A 14,741-nucleotide genomic window follows, 5' to 3' on the forward strand; every position below is an offset into this window, starting at 1 on the left:
GATACAGAAACACACAGCGTTCTACCACAAAACATACCCCAGCAGAACTAATGTTTGGCAGCAACTTGCGGACCAGGTTGTCCACAGTTCATCCAGATCTGGGTCTCGGATTGCAAAAAAAACAGCATCGCCACGCATCTCATCTAGAACATTGGATATGGGAGAGAGAGTTCTAGTACAAGATTATAGACAATATAAAGACCCATGGGTGGTAGGAGTAATCTTCCAAAAACTGAGCCCCTGCTCATACTCCATTCTAGTGGGGGTCAGATTGTGGAAGCAACACATTGACCAATTATGAGCATTGTCTGACACTGAGGTCCATGAACTGCCTCATGAACTGGAGAAGGTGGAACCAGACTTTCCCCGACTATCCCACCCCTCAGGCCAAGAGAGGGGTCCAGTAACTGAGACACGCAGCCAGAAGGGCAGCGAAGACAGGCAGTCGCCACTGAAGGTCAGCAAAGGTGGGCAGTTGCCGCCGACCTGACTATCTATAGGTCCCTAGCAAAGCCCAGCACAGCAAATCACGCTGAGGTGGTCCAAAAGAGCAAAAGAGAAAGAAGATCACCTGAACGCTTTAAGGACTATGTGCCCTCATTATTATTAAATATTTTCCCTTTTATAATTATAATTCCTCATGAGATGTATTCTAATTCTCACTTGTAGTCCTGGGCTCAATGTAATCTTATTAGTTCGAAGGGGCCCAGTCAACATTTATCACACAGGTTGGGGGGGTTTGGGAAGAGTGTTGGGTATAAGCCCAACCATGAGCTCATGGGCCAGAAGAATCTATTACTGTTAGATCTTTAAATTAAAACTGTTCTTGAAATGATTCTTGTATCAGTGGCATATCTAAGGTATGGCATGTGCCCTGGGTGTCACCTGAAGGGGGATGCCACTGAGCAGTTTCTATTAAAGTCAGGTCAGACAAGCCATCCTTGGATAGTGAAAAAAGAATTTTCTTTAGATGTATGATCTGTCAGGAGTGTTTCACACAGTGGAAAGAAATGTAGGCAGAAACAGAGAAGTTATTGATGCAGTATTTCAGACAGAAATTGAGAAGGAAAAGCAAAAGTGGAGTGATATCTTGACGAGATATCTTCGCTGCATAAAATTCCTTGCGAATCAGAACCTGGCTTTATGAGGTCACAGGGAGTTATTTCAGCTAGACAATTACTCCAATGTGGGAAATTTCCTGGCCATCTTTGATCCGGTCATAAAATAACACCTCACTCATGTGGAAAGTCATCTTGATCCATGTCTCATCTTTCACTGGGTGTCCAGAACAAATTCATCAACACTGTTCACCAGAGTTTATTGAGAAGCATTCGTAAAGCCAAATACTATGGTCTCATGTTTGACTCAATTCCTGATCAGGCACAAAGTGAGTAGATGTCAGAATTAGTTTGGTACATGGAAGTTGATTTTGAGAGGAAAACAGTCCATGTTAGAGAGAGCTTCCTTGGTTTTATCCAGGTAAGCCTGAAGGATGCTGAGAACTTAATTGAAGACATATTGAAACAGCTGGAGAAGGATGAAATGGAGCTACAAGATTGTCGGTCACAGTGCTATGACAACACTGGTGATGGCTGGATGCAGAAGTAGTGTTCATCAAAGAATAAGTGAGAAAAACAACCTGGCAGTGTTTGTGAATTACGACAATCACTCATTCAACTTGTTGGGTGCACGTGCAGCCAAGCAGGATACAATGATGGTCATGTTTTTTGGAACTATAGAAGCTCTCTACGTGTTTTTCTCTCATTCAACACAGTGCTGGGTGGGGAGGGGGAAGGGAAATCAAAAATGCCCTGCTTGTGGTTGTTAAGTTGGAATGCAAAATGTGCAAGGATGAAGCAGTGAAGGCCGTCAACAAGTAGCTTGAGCAGATAATTCACGTTCTCCAGGACGTGATAGACAACGAAAATGAGACAAGTGATGCAATGCAGCTGTACAACCATATGGTGAGTTACAATTTTCTGACTTTGCTAGGATTTTATATATAACAAAGTACTAATTCGCATTGACCATATTCAAAAGAGGCTGTAGGACCCTAGCATGAAGTTCCACAATGCTGCCCTGGATTTGAAAGCCCTCTGAAATAATTTTGACAATGAAAGTTGGTCAGTTTCTTGACAAAGGACTCTATCTCTGTCACAAATGGAATACTGAAGATGAAAGATGTCAGAGACAAAAGATGAGAATGTGAGAGACACTAGGTTAATAGCAAAGGAGGAAATGGAAAGAATCATGAAGAGGACACTCGACTGTCTTCACAGAGAAATGGTCAAAAGGTTCGCTCATTTCATTTGCACGACACTGATGCCAAGTTTGGGTTCCTTCTCAATGTCCAGGGAAGTGCCGACAGTAATAACCTAAAGAAGAAGTGCGAAAATTTGAACAAATTGTACAACTCTGATGTTGATGGACAGCAGCTAATATGAAGACATTTTGGATGTTATTATCAAAGCGAGCCAACATGAAAACTTGAAGAGCTTTTCTAATTTATTGTGCAGTATGGAGTTGAAAGAGTCTTCCCCAATCTTCACATTGCTATTCAGATAAATGTGAACCATCACAGTTTCCATCCCCAGCTGTGAGAGGTCATTCAACAAGTTAAAACTGATACTTTCATATTTGAGAGCTTCCATGGGTCAAGGCAGACTCTGTGATCTTGCTCTGCTGAGTGTAGAAAGAGAAGAAACTGAAAAAAACTGACTTTGATCACATCACAGACCGATTTGCATCAGTGAAAGCAAGACAGGTGCAGATATAATTTTCATGTAGCGCCATAATTTGTTAATTAAAGGATTAGTAAGCTTGGCGTATTTTTGAGCTGATGTTATGGTAAAGTTATCTAAAGCCCTTTGTTCACTGGCACTCCAGTTAATTCACCACACAGTGTCTGGGTTAAAGAAGCCATTTTTGTTGTTCCCACTGGGACACTTTTAACCAGGACACTAGCTACTTTCACACTGACCACAAGTCATCCCTGGGGATAGGAGAGTCTACCGGGATGCAACTTGTCCTTTTTTCACTGGTTTAATCAGCATGCCAACGTCAGCAGACGCCAGGGATGTGAGTCGGGGGTCAAGACCATCAATCCCCAGCGTGATTTGACACTGGAGTGCCGATTGATTCGCTTTTCCACTGGACCCTTAACCAGTAAATTGGCCGTCAATTCTAGGGACAAGGTTCCAGTGGAAAAGGGGCTTCAAAGATGGGCATCAGATGTTTGGACACGGGCACAATTTCAGAGCTCGTACGGACACTATTTTCTGTAGATACACCCCTGTCTTGTATTCAGCCATATTATAGTTTTCAGAAAAAAAGGTATGCTCCAATGCTAAAACTAATGCAACATATTTATTGTATTTTGAAGACAATAATTTAGGTAGCTGAGACAACCTTAGGCTCCTCAGAAAATAATGGTTATTAATATCATGATAATAAAGAGTGAATGAAAAACAAATGCATGTAACACTTCACCAAATCAAGATGTCCAAAAGTCCACATCAATAAAATAACTCAAGTTGTGAGTGTTTCTATTGCAATGCAGGGAATATGGCAAGTAATTTGCATGTAAAAGGGCTTCTGAAAGAGCCTGAAATGATTGAATAATTTGATATTAAGCAATGGCCAAGTGATGAATAATAACTAGGATAATTGATGAAAATTTTAATGCTCTTCTACAAATCCATGCAATAATTTCTTATCAGCAAACAGTCTGTGGTTCTTGCATTAGAGACTGAGAATCGTAGAGCTGTATGGCACGGAAACACCCTCTTTAGCCCAACATCCATGCCAATCATGTTGCCCATCTGAGCTCCTGGATTTTTATTTTGAAATTTCACCTGAAAGGCAACATCCTACAGCAGCACAGTGATTCTTCAGAGTTCATCTGAGGGACAAACTTCAATTTGTCTCTGGTTCAGAGGGAAAACAGATGTCCACTGAGTCTTAGGTGAACCAACAACAAATATACAGAGCATTTTGGGACTAGTTACTTTAAAACTGCAAAATGAAAGTAGACTGTAGTAAGGGACTTTGTGAAAGTTGTAATATGTACCTATTACAATTTTGATAATTAACCATTTTTCTCAGCTTAGACATCTATATTGACAAACAATTTCATGCATTAATTCTGACTCAGTGTGAATTATGGGTGAGGAGCACATCATTGAAGTAATGATTCAATTAACTTTTAAAAAAAGAACAAAAGCAAAGAATAAAGCCTACCATAGAATCTGTGATGAACAAAGTGATGGGTTATGGAATCTAAAGATAAAGTTGTAACTTGCTGTAATGACCCAGATAAAAGATTGTGCAGTTTAGTTATTAGCTTAATAGTTTCACAGCAATAAATGCAATTAACATGACTTTTTTCTGAAGATTTGTCCAGAAGTCATTACTCTGAAGTGAATTAGAGATCTTGACTAATTTTAATAATGTTTATAGCTGCCAAGTTTATTGGAAGAAAGGGTCTCCCAGGCAACTGATAGTTAAACTGGTCTATAGGCACTTATGAGTTTGAAAGTTAAATAATAGATGGTATTTAATTTTGAACTGTAAATACTATGAAAAATTGAGAAAACAGCAAGATAATTATACAATAAGAGGTTACATATTAAGTAAAGCAAAGCAGTGTACATATTTGAGAGAGCAAATGAACCAACTGTGGGAAGTTTCACAATAGTTGGGAAAAGGAGAAAAAAAAGTCAAAGACTACAATTTTCAGTGAAACATTATTGATAGTTTCAAGCATTATGTGCAACACAGATGAAATTACGAGTCCAATCATATTCCAGCAAGTGAAAATACTCAGTCCTTGCTTATTCGGTTTTTGTTTAAAGAAAAATGAAGGAGACAAGAGATTGAAGTGGGATTACATTTGATGCAGGTTTGTTTCTTTTTAATTATATAAGGGACAAATAAATTGGAGGTAAAGGTATTTTTTTGTGGAATAAGCATTGGATGAAACAGGTTCACATTTTTTTTTAATTTAGACATCAGGGCATAGAAAACTGAAATAGACGCTTCAGGCCAATGAGCCCATGCCGGCCAAGTACCCCAATCAACCAACAACCCTCATAAGTTTTGAAGAATGGGAGGAAACTGGAGCATGCAGAGGAAACCCACGCGGACATGGGGACTATGTAAAAACTCCTTACAGACAGTACCAGATTCAAACCCCGGTCACTGGCTCTGTAATAGCATTGCACTAACTGCGACACTAATCCTGCTGTCGCAAATTATGCATAAGCATTACACTTTTGTTTCCAGGTATAAACATTAAAATATGTAAATGGAAACTGAAATGATTCCTTTCTCAGTTGGAAGCAAGGGAAATGAATTTGGAGTCAAGATGGACATGTAAAAATGATTTGTCAGGATCAATGAATTGACTATTTAAAAAAAAGTTTTTACATTGTGCAAATTTAGATTTCTTTTGCTTTTCAGGGTCATTTTTCACATGATAAAATGAGAATAATGCCATTAGAGGATCAAAGCAATGAATAAAGGTGGTCACCTACAAAATGTTGAGGAACATAAAGTAACAAAGAAAAAACAAAATATAGGAAATACTCAGTAAATCAGGCAGTACTTGCTTTGTGAGAAACAGTGTTATCTTTTAAGGTTATAGAGACCCTTTATCAGAAGTTAAGAAGGATCATTGGTCTGATGTTAACTATCTCTGTTTTTCACTCCTCTAATGTTCTGCAGGAAAGAAGAGCTTCTGAATAATTCTAACATTTTCTATTTTAAATTCAGGTTTGCAGCCTCTTCAATGTCCTTTTCAATTTCCACTAACTTTGCCCAATGGAGTCATAGTACCAGACAACAGGAAACAGGGCCATTAGCCCAACTCACCCATGCTGACCGAGTTAGCGTTCTGAGCTGGTCCCATTGGACTACATTTGGTCCACAATAGTGTAAATATTTTGCAGTTATTACATCACACATTCTTAGTTGCTTTTCATTCACCAAAAACGTCTTCCAATGAAGTTGCTTTCATTTTAATACACATTTTTTACAACTTCCAAAGATAGCTTGAGAGTTGTGATGAAAATTAACTACATTAGAGTAAGGTTCTTTTTTTAAAAAAAGAATCTGATAGTATAGCAACTACAGATTGTGCGATAATTCCAATAAGTGAGAGTATAATAAGCTGCCTAAAACCCAACCTTGAACAGGACATGCCCTTTAAACCAATAATAATCTATTTTGTAAATTTTATTTTCTATCCTCAGCTCGATTAAAAGGCTCTGAAAATTAATAAGCCATGTTATAGGTAGAATTACACAAAATCTTTTACATTTTAAGATTATAGCATTTTAATTTTTCATTAAACTTGAATTATAACTTGCACCAGTTTGTTAAGGCAATAATTGCAGCATTTATTAGATTCTCTGTCTTCTTTAATGACCTCGCAAAACCAGGACCTTGGGCTATAAACACCATAGTGTCCTTTAAAATGATTTTGCTGTTATATTTAAAATGGACACATCTTGCCACTTAACTTCATTGCTTTTGTACTCATACTTAAGCGAAAAAAGGAAATGTCATTCTCTCTGGGAAAAAGTAATTTAACTGAGAAACACATTTCCTGTTTCTTATTTGTAACAGTTGCAATTCAAGACCATCATAAATAACAGAGCACATGGTTAAAAGGGCAATTTTATTTTTAAAAGAAAAACTCAACCCAAATGTAACTACTTCACATCGATCATTCACCGACAAAATTAAATGTAATATTCAAATGAAGTATTGCCATGTTGTACAAAACAAAATCAATTTTATCTTTGCAACTTTGTCTCTGAATGGGAGGAAGTATCTATTAATATTGGTCCAAATCAAACCACACAATCGAAAGATAGCACAGCGATATTCCTCTTGACAATGAACACGTTCACAGCAACAAGAAATACTTCCTGCAAAATGTATGGACCAGAATAGATGTAAAGGAGATTCTGCAAAGGTTATTGAAATTTGTTGTTTGATTAATTGAATTCAATTTTTTTTCCTTAAGAGGCCACACTCAGCAAATAATGTGTTTCTTTAAATCATAGCAACCTCAGCAAGCATGATTATTTTGGGATATAACCCAAGTTTTATCTGCTGGGAATGCTCTTATTAAACCTTTTAATTTTCATCTAATGACTTTAAACATGAACAGCAATGTCCCTGCTCCTTCCTCTGTTGCAATGTCCTAATTCCATATGAAAGAAAATCCTCTGTAATCTGACATAGAATAAAAATATGTGCTTTAACTTTAAAAGTCCATTGACACATCTCCCGAAATACAGATACTTTGGTGCCCTGAATCAGTTCACCCTGTACTCAAGTCTTGTACACGACACTAGTACTAAATCAGGGGTACAATTGATTTCTGTTCATGCAAATTTTAACCCCATGTCATCTGCTTCTACTCAATAACAGTGACCTCAAGATCCCTCACACTTTGCAACACTCCATTTGTCACCTTTCTGAGAGATCAGGTCTTTATGAGCTTCCCACTTTTCAGACATGATGCTCAAACCATTTATTTAATTTTTAAAGGTATTCTAATTATAGTGGAGACAGTGCAATGTACCTTCTTGAAGTGGTCTCCTAGAATATGATGCTAGATTTTTAAATTTAGACATTCGGACGTTAACAAGCCATTGTGGAACAAAGTTGTCTTCCATTCACTACATTACTGCAAAATAAACAGCAAACACTGATTCTTCATTTTTTTTATTAAAGATAATTAGGCATGCTAGTTTTTAAGAATAAATCATTCATATAATTTTTTAAAAATATTTGTAGATTCTGTTTACTAAGCCTTTTGGTGAATTTCCTTTCCAAATCTAAGTAACCCTCTTCTGCCACTATCATTTCATAAACCTATTAAACATTTATAAATATTCAAGTCATCTTTAAATGCACAAACCTTTGAATTTGTAATGTGTCAGTGTAACACTGTGTGTGTCTGTGCGTGTTAGGAAAAGGGTAGGTTTATTTAAACAGAGTTAGGCCGCTAAACCATGGTGTAATAAATTGAGGAAGAAAGCAGGAACTTAGTAATCAATTTAGAATAATATTATACATTTTACTTAGTTTATCAAAACTCTGTGACGATAGGTGTAGCATAGATTGTTTCAAAAAATTGCTACGTTATGTAAATATAAGCCACATGTACTGGTCATGTGACAGGCACTTGTTTGATTTGACAGCCAATACTAGTATTAGGGCATATAGCCTCAAGATTTGGCGAAATAGATTTAGACAATGATGAGGACCAACTGCTTCTTCCAGAGAGCAATGAATCTGTGGAATTCTCAGACCATTGATGTAGAGACTGCCTTATTAAATATATTTAAGACATAGAAAGATACTTCTGTTTAAAAAAAAATCCTAAGGGAATTAGAGGTGATGAAGAACAGGCAGGTATGCAGACCTAAGTCTATAGCCTGATTGACTATGATCGTATTGAATGGCAGAACAAATTCAAGTGGCCAGATGTTCCACTCCTTATTTACTTTTATCCTTATCTTGTGTTCTTGAGTGTAAAAGAAAATGTTGTCATTCATAGAGAGAATTTGCTTGCACTGGAGTTGAAAGTGAGGCCAAGAACCAGAAACAGGGAAGATATGCCTAATTTGTTGTTGCCAGGGCTTTGCAACAGCAGAAGGGATGCGAGAGCATTGCTTTTCTCTTGAGAACGGTTTGTTTCATGCATTGATCAAGCAGACTTACTTGGCTGTGAAGCCGAGTGGTGTCAAGGACTCTTGCCTTTGCAGTTGCCAGGAACAACGGAAGGGATGTGAGAAATGAATAAAGAGCTCAGGCCTGAAACATCACTAATACATCTTCACCTCCTATGGATGCTGCGAGACCGGTTGAGTTCCTCCAGCCTGACTTTTGTTTTAGGGTAAATTGTTTGGACATGTTAGTAGTTTATGAAACAAATTTTGCTGAAACAATCAGCAAAGTTGCATACATCAGGATGTTCTTTATTGACTACAGTTTAGCATTTAACACCATTATCCCCTCAAAACTGATCAGCAAACTCCAAGACCTGGGAGTTAACTCCTCACTGATCATGGATTTCTTCACCTCCAGACCACAATCAACAAAGAATGGTAAGAACTTCTCCACAATCAGTACTAGAGCCCCCTGCTCTACTCACTTTACACCTACGACTGAGTGGCTCGGTAGGACAATTTGCTGATGACACCACAGGAGTGGGTTGTATAGAGGAAGGGGGTGAGTCAACCTACAGAATGGAGATTGAAATCCTGGCTCAACAACAACCTTGCACTGAATGACACCAAAACTAAGGAGCTGATTGTTGACTTCAGGAAAGCCAGAAGTAGACAATCCAGTGATCATTAATGGATCAGGGGTGGAGAGAGTGAGCAAATTTAGGTTCTTGGGAGTCACTATCTCAGAGGATTGTTCCTGGACCAATACACCAATGGCATTATGAAGAAAGCACGTCAGTCCCTCTGCATCCTCAGGAGTTTGCAGAGGTTTGATATGACACCAGAAACCCTGGCAAATTTCTACATAGGTGTGGTGGAAAGTGTGCTGACCGGCTGCATCATGGTCTGGTATGGGGACACCAATACCCCTGAGCATAAATCCCTCCAAAATGTGGTCCACACAGCCTGAGGGAAATCACAGACAAAACCCTCCCCACTATTGAGTAAATCTACAGGGAATGCTGCCCTTGGAGAGCAGCAGCAATTATCAAAGACCCACACCTCCCTGCACATGCTCCATTCTCACTGCTGCCATCAGGAAAGAGGTATAGGTGCCACAAGACCCACACCATCAGATCCCAGAACAGTTGTTACCCCTCCACCATCAGACTCCTCAATGACAAAGTCAATCAGAGACTCATTTTAGGTCTCTTACTTGTGCACTTCATTGATTTTCATTTTTATTCTCTTTGTATTACATGCTTTGTTTACATTTTTAAGTTCTTTGGGGTTTTTTTTAACATGTTTACGTTGTGTACAGTTTATTTTTTTTACACTTCCAATAATTCTGCCTCGCCTACAGGAAAAAAAATCTCAGGGTTGTACATAATGTCATGCATGAATTCTGACAATAAACCTGAAATTCAAAATATTCTTGTGCATGTTGATTGGATCAGAACCATATTGCAATCATCAAATGTTTTGTAAAACAGGATTTATTTACAACACTTGCCATCTTTCAATTAAAACATTCATTTGAGAACAAGCAGTATTAAGTGTGGGAAGCCATTGTTGTTTGAGTCACTCCATGAGCTTCTTCATCTGTGCTGGAGAGAGGCCAAGGTACCTCAAGATATGCATGATGCCAAGATTGTTCCCAGAACAAAAACAAGGCAATCATAGTGACTGCAACATCTCACTCTTAAGCACCTTGGGAAAGGTCTTTGCCTGAGTGGTCCTAACCCGACTGCAAACTCTCGCTGATCGCATCCACCCCGAATCTCAGTGTGGCTTCAGGGTAAAGAGATCAACAGTTAACATGATCTTCGTAGTCCGCCAACTCCAGGAGAAATGCCGGGAACAGGAGATGTCCCTTTACACCTCCTTCATAGACCTCAACAGGCTTTTGACCTTATGAGCAGGCGTGGTCTGTTCCAGCTGCTTGGGAAGATCGGATACCCGCCAAAGCTCTTCAGCGTTATCACTTCTTTTCACGACAACATGAAAGGCACAATCAGCTTCAATGGATCCACCTCTGAACCATTAAGATTCTAAGTGGAGTGAAGCAGGACTGGATCCTAGGGCCAACACTCTTTGGCATCTTCTTCTCCTTGCTGTTGTCACATGCATTTCAGGATTCCGAAGATGAACTACATCTGCGCACAAGAAGTCACGGAAAGTTCTTTAACCTTGCCTGTGTAAAAGTGAAGAGGAAGGCTTGGCCAGTTCTCTTCAGAGAGTTACTGTTCGCTGATGATGGAATACTGACCTCCCACATAGGGCAGCCTCAGAGGCTGACCGACAACTTCGCCAAGGCCTGCCAGGACTTCAGGCTGTTGATCAGCATCAAAAAGACCAATGTGATGGGGCAAGATGTTGCAACCCCACCAACAATCTGCATTGGAGATGAAGAACTTGATGTCACTGACAGCTTCACGTACCTGGGATCCACCATCACCAACAACCTCTCACTTGATCCCGAGATCGACAAGCACATCGCTGAGTCTGCCACTGTGATGTTCAAACTAAGTAAGAGTGTGGGGCAACAAACACCTCACAGTGAACACTAAGCTCAAGGTGTATCAGCATATCCTCACTACCCTGTTTTATGGCAGCAAATCATGGGCAACATACGCCAAGCAGGAGAACCAGTTTGAGAGCTTCCATCACCAATGCCCTCGACACATCCTGGCAGGACAGATTCACCAACACCAAGGTTCGGGATAAAGCCAGTTCTCTCAGCTTGCATCTCCTGCTGTGTCGGAGAGGACTTCAGTGGCTTAGGCATGGGCTATGTGGAGGATGGTCACATCCCAAAAGACCTGTACGGTTGGTTGTCTGGCTGAAAGATCTTGACCCACTGGCCAGCCGCAGCTGCAGTTCAAATATGCTTGCGTGATCTGAAACTAGCTCACGTCGATGTGCTCAACTGGGAGTCCCTTGCTGCTGACCGTGGCCACTGGAGAAGCGCTGTCAGAAAGGGCGTGAAGAGTGGTGAGGAAAAGTGGCTATGCCAGCTAGAGGACACATAGAGGAAGCAGAGCAACAGAGCCAGGCGACCACAATCCATCATTCAGACTTCATCTGCAGCAAGTGTGGCAGATCCTGTAACACCATGAGCCATTCTAGGTACTGCTCTAAAACCCACTGACTATGGTCTTCCGAGACAGAAGGATGCCTACCAGTATCATTCACGGAATCTTTCACAGTTCGTGTCTGTTCATTTTGTTGTAATGCATCAATTAACTGTTTACATTCATTTCAAAAAGTTCCAGTGCATTGTTGACCAATGTCTGTTCAGTCTCACACTTCTCTGATACACATATTTGCATTCTGTGGATAGTTTGTCCAACCTCAGGCTTTCTTATGCAGAGAACCAATGGAAAATAGCCCACGTTTGGTGTTTTTTTTTGTACAGGAAGACTTTATCTATTTAAAATCAGTTGCTCACAGATTATTGAAAACATTAATTAAAAAAGTGATCAGAGTGTGTAACCAGGCATCGCAGGAGCCTGAAGTGGTGAAGCGCCCACTCATGTCCTGGCCAGTACTATCTGCGCATTTCCAAGGACTTGGCTGGTGCACATTTCAATAATGGGTAGGATACTGGTTCAATGAAGAGCAAAGGGGTTAATGAATATGACGACGGCGCAAAAACAATATTGCATTGCAACCTCGAATGTGGGGCGGGGGAAAGAAATCAAATTACAGAAAGCGTTGGTTGCATCCAACCTTTATCCGTCTCGATGAATAAACTATACTTTTCTCCAAGGATTTTTGTGGTCCTCCCCCCCATCCCACCTCATCCCCACGTCTTGTTCCGAGGCAGAACCAAATCAGGGCGTTTCAAATCGAACTAACTTAGCCAAGTCCACAAGTAATTTCATTCCATAAAAATTCTAATGTTAAGACTATTTTGCCAGGAGCCTCACTCCGCCAAGCGCTGTTTTTTTTTTTAAAAACACTTCCATCATTTGGACTGTCCAGGAATTCACTCCCACATGAATCACGAACTGCAGAACAGGATGGGCTCCGTGTACCCCGTGCGCATACTGCTACTTCCAGCTTCTTCCCCTTAAAGAGGTGTGTGTTTGTGCGTGCACGCGTGTTGCCAGTTCTCATTGGCATGCACAGATTTAATTTCCCACACTAAATATGACGAATTACATAGATTTTCTCCAGTTAATGCCGTTAACAGCTCCCAATAAACTTCATTAATCAGTATAGCTCTTGGCCCGATGTGCACGCTGCAACAGCTCATTTGGCTGATTAGCTGGTGACTTAAGCAAATAACCAGGTGGATCATCTGAAAGCTTTAAGGCTTTAATTACACCCTAATCAGTTCACTGGCTGGCTGCAGAGGCAGCCACGAGTACACTTTCTCTCCACCCAGCCCGCTGCAACACATATTCTTTCTGTCACTTTAGCCCCACTGACAAATCACTTCAAGGGCATCCGAACTTTGAAGGACAAGACAAAGCTTAAACATATGGCCCATTCCCCAGATGTTCCTTGCTAAAGACGGCCAGTTTCGAAACCAGCGGTGATTGTGAAAACTTAGAGCCAACCATCAGAGTTCCTTTTTATAGCTTCCCAAAAGGGGAAAGGCAACCCATCAGCGATTTGCTGAAACATTTAGCTGTAAATGGTAATTTCGCCGTGGACATTCATCATTTGGTAAAATAATTCCACCGCAGACCCGGACGGGTCTTGCTTTATAAAGTGAGAGGTCAGCGAAGGAAGTGCTAACGTTGTTTTCGGAACGACAGTTTGATTCCCATCCACCCGGTGCAAGAGCGCACAACCCATCCCTTCCCGTTCCATCCCACCCTCTCAAACGACTTCACCTGGGATAAACATTGACCAAATCCAAACCAGGTCAGACCAATTGCTCTGGAATGACCTGGTGGCTCCTGTCATTGCAGAGCAACAAATCAACCTCAGTGGATGGGTTGGGGTGGGGGGAACAGTCTGAACCTTTGCTTTAAACCTTTCATCCCCCCATCCCTGGGCGTGTGCCATCACAACCATGTGTTTAATAACCATGTTTATTTTCCATGAGCCATAATTTTGCTTGAACCGTTCTTTGGTGTACGTTTTCAAATCCTTTCTGTGCACGGTGATCATTTCGTTATTCCTGCTCGATGCAACGAAATTTTGCCCCTTAAATCAAAATAACCAACATCTCACCTTAGGAAGTTACTCTGGTCTGGGGGGAAAGAACTTCTATGTCGCTTTCTAATATCATTAGTGGGTCCTTGGGCATCAATTATTTTTACTGTGCCTTATGCGTCAGAAAGTGATTTTTAAAGGGAATTCGCTTACTAATCAAGTCACTAAAAGGCTATTTAAAACCAAAGTAATTATTCTCGCCCACAAACAATCAGGAGTCCACGTTGTAATGTACCTGGTGACTGAGCTCTCCCTGCAAAGTGCAGATTGCCAGTCAGTAACGTTGAAAGATTCCGTTTATTGAAGCTTAGTATTAAAAAAAAATTGTGGGTAAAACCAAAAAGAACAATTTCATCGAATGCAAGGCAAAAAAAAAGCACAAAACTGGCCCAAAGCAAGACAAAAGCGGAGAAGCCCGTGTATAGGGGGCTCGGGTACAGCACTCAATCATTACCTGTCATAAATGCAGCCATTATGCGTTATCCTGCCGTGATTGATAGACTGCAGTGAGCAGGCTGGGCACCGCTCGCGGGAAGCCTCGACGTTCAAGTCAGCATCGTATTGAAACACACGTGCACATGCTCGCTGCTTTTAATACTTTTAATTTACTTTGGAATTAATTTGGCAATTAAAATATTACAAATATATACCAAGACGGCCACGGAACAACCCTCTGGATAGACTTCTCTTTGCAGAGACGAATTAGATGTTATATTCTTTCTATCTTAGCTTGGAAATAGGGACAGCATCTCACATATTTGAGTGGCACTTGAAACAATTGGTCATTGTGGAGATATTTGGCAAGTGTGCTTCGAGCTTGTATGGAATCACAAATCATTTTAAACTTACTTTTAGGGAGAATTATTCTGGTGGATATGGGCA

The 14,741-nt window shown here is 40.3% G+C and overlaps 1 long non-coding RNA gene across 1 annotated transcript in view; it reads right to left on the reverse strand.

The window, feature by feature from the left end:
- The window catches only part of LOC138759836 (uncharacterized), a 54,166-nt gene extending 40,095 nt beyond the window's left edge, over positions 1 to 14,071 (reverse strand). The window contains exon 1 of the long non-coding RNA XR_011355134.1: positions 13,878 to 14,071. This is a non-coding gene — a long non-coding RNA (uncharacterized lncRNA). The remainder of the gene's footprint in view (positions 1 to 13,877) is intronic.
- Positions 14,072 to 14,741: the final 670 nt, after the last annotated feature.

This window comes from Narcine bancroftii, chromosome 4, assembly GCF_036971445.1.
Source record: "Narcine bancroftii isolate sNarBan1 chromosome 4, sNarBan1.hap1, whole genome shotgun sequence".
NCBI lineage: Eukaryota > Metazoa > Chordata > Chondrichthyes > Torpediniformes > Narcinidae > Narcine > Narcine bancroftii.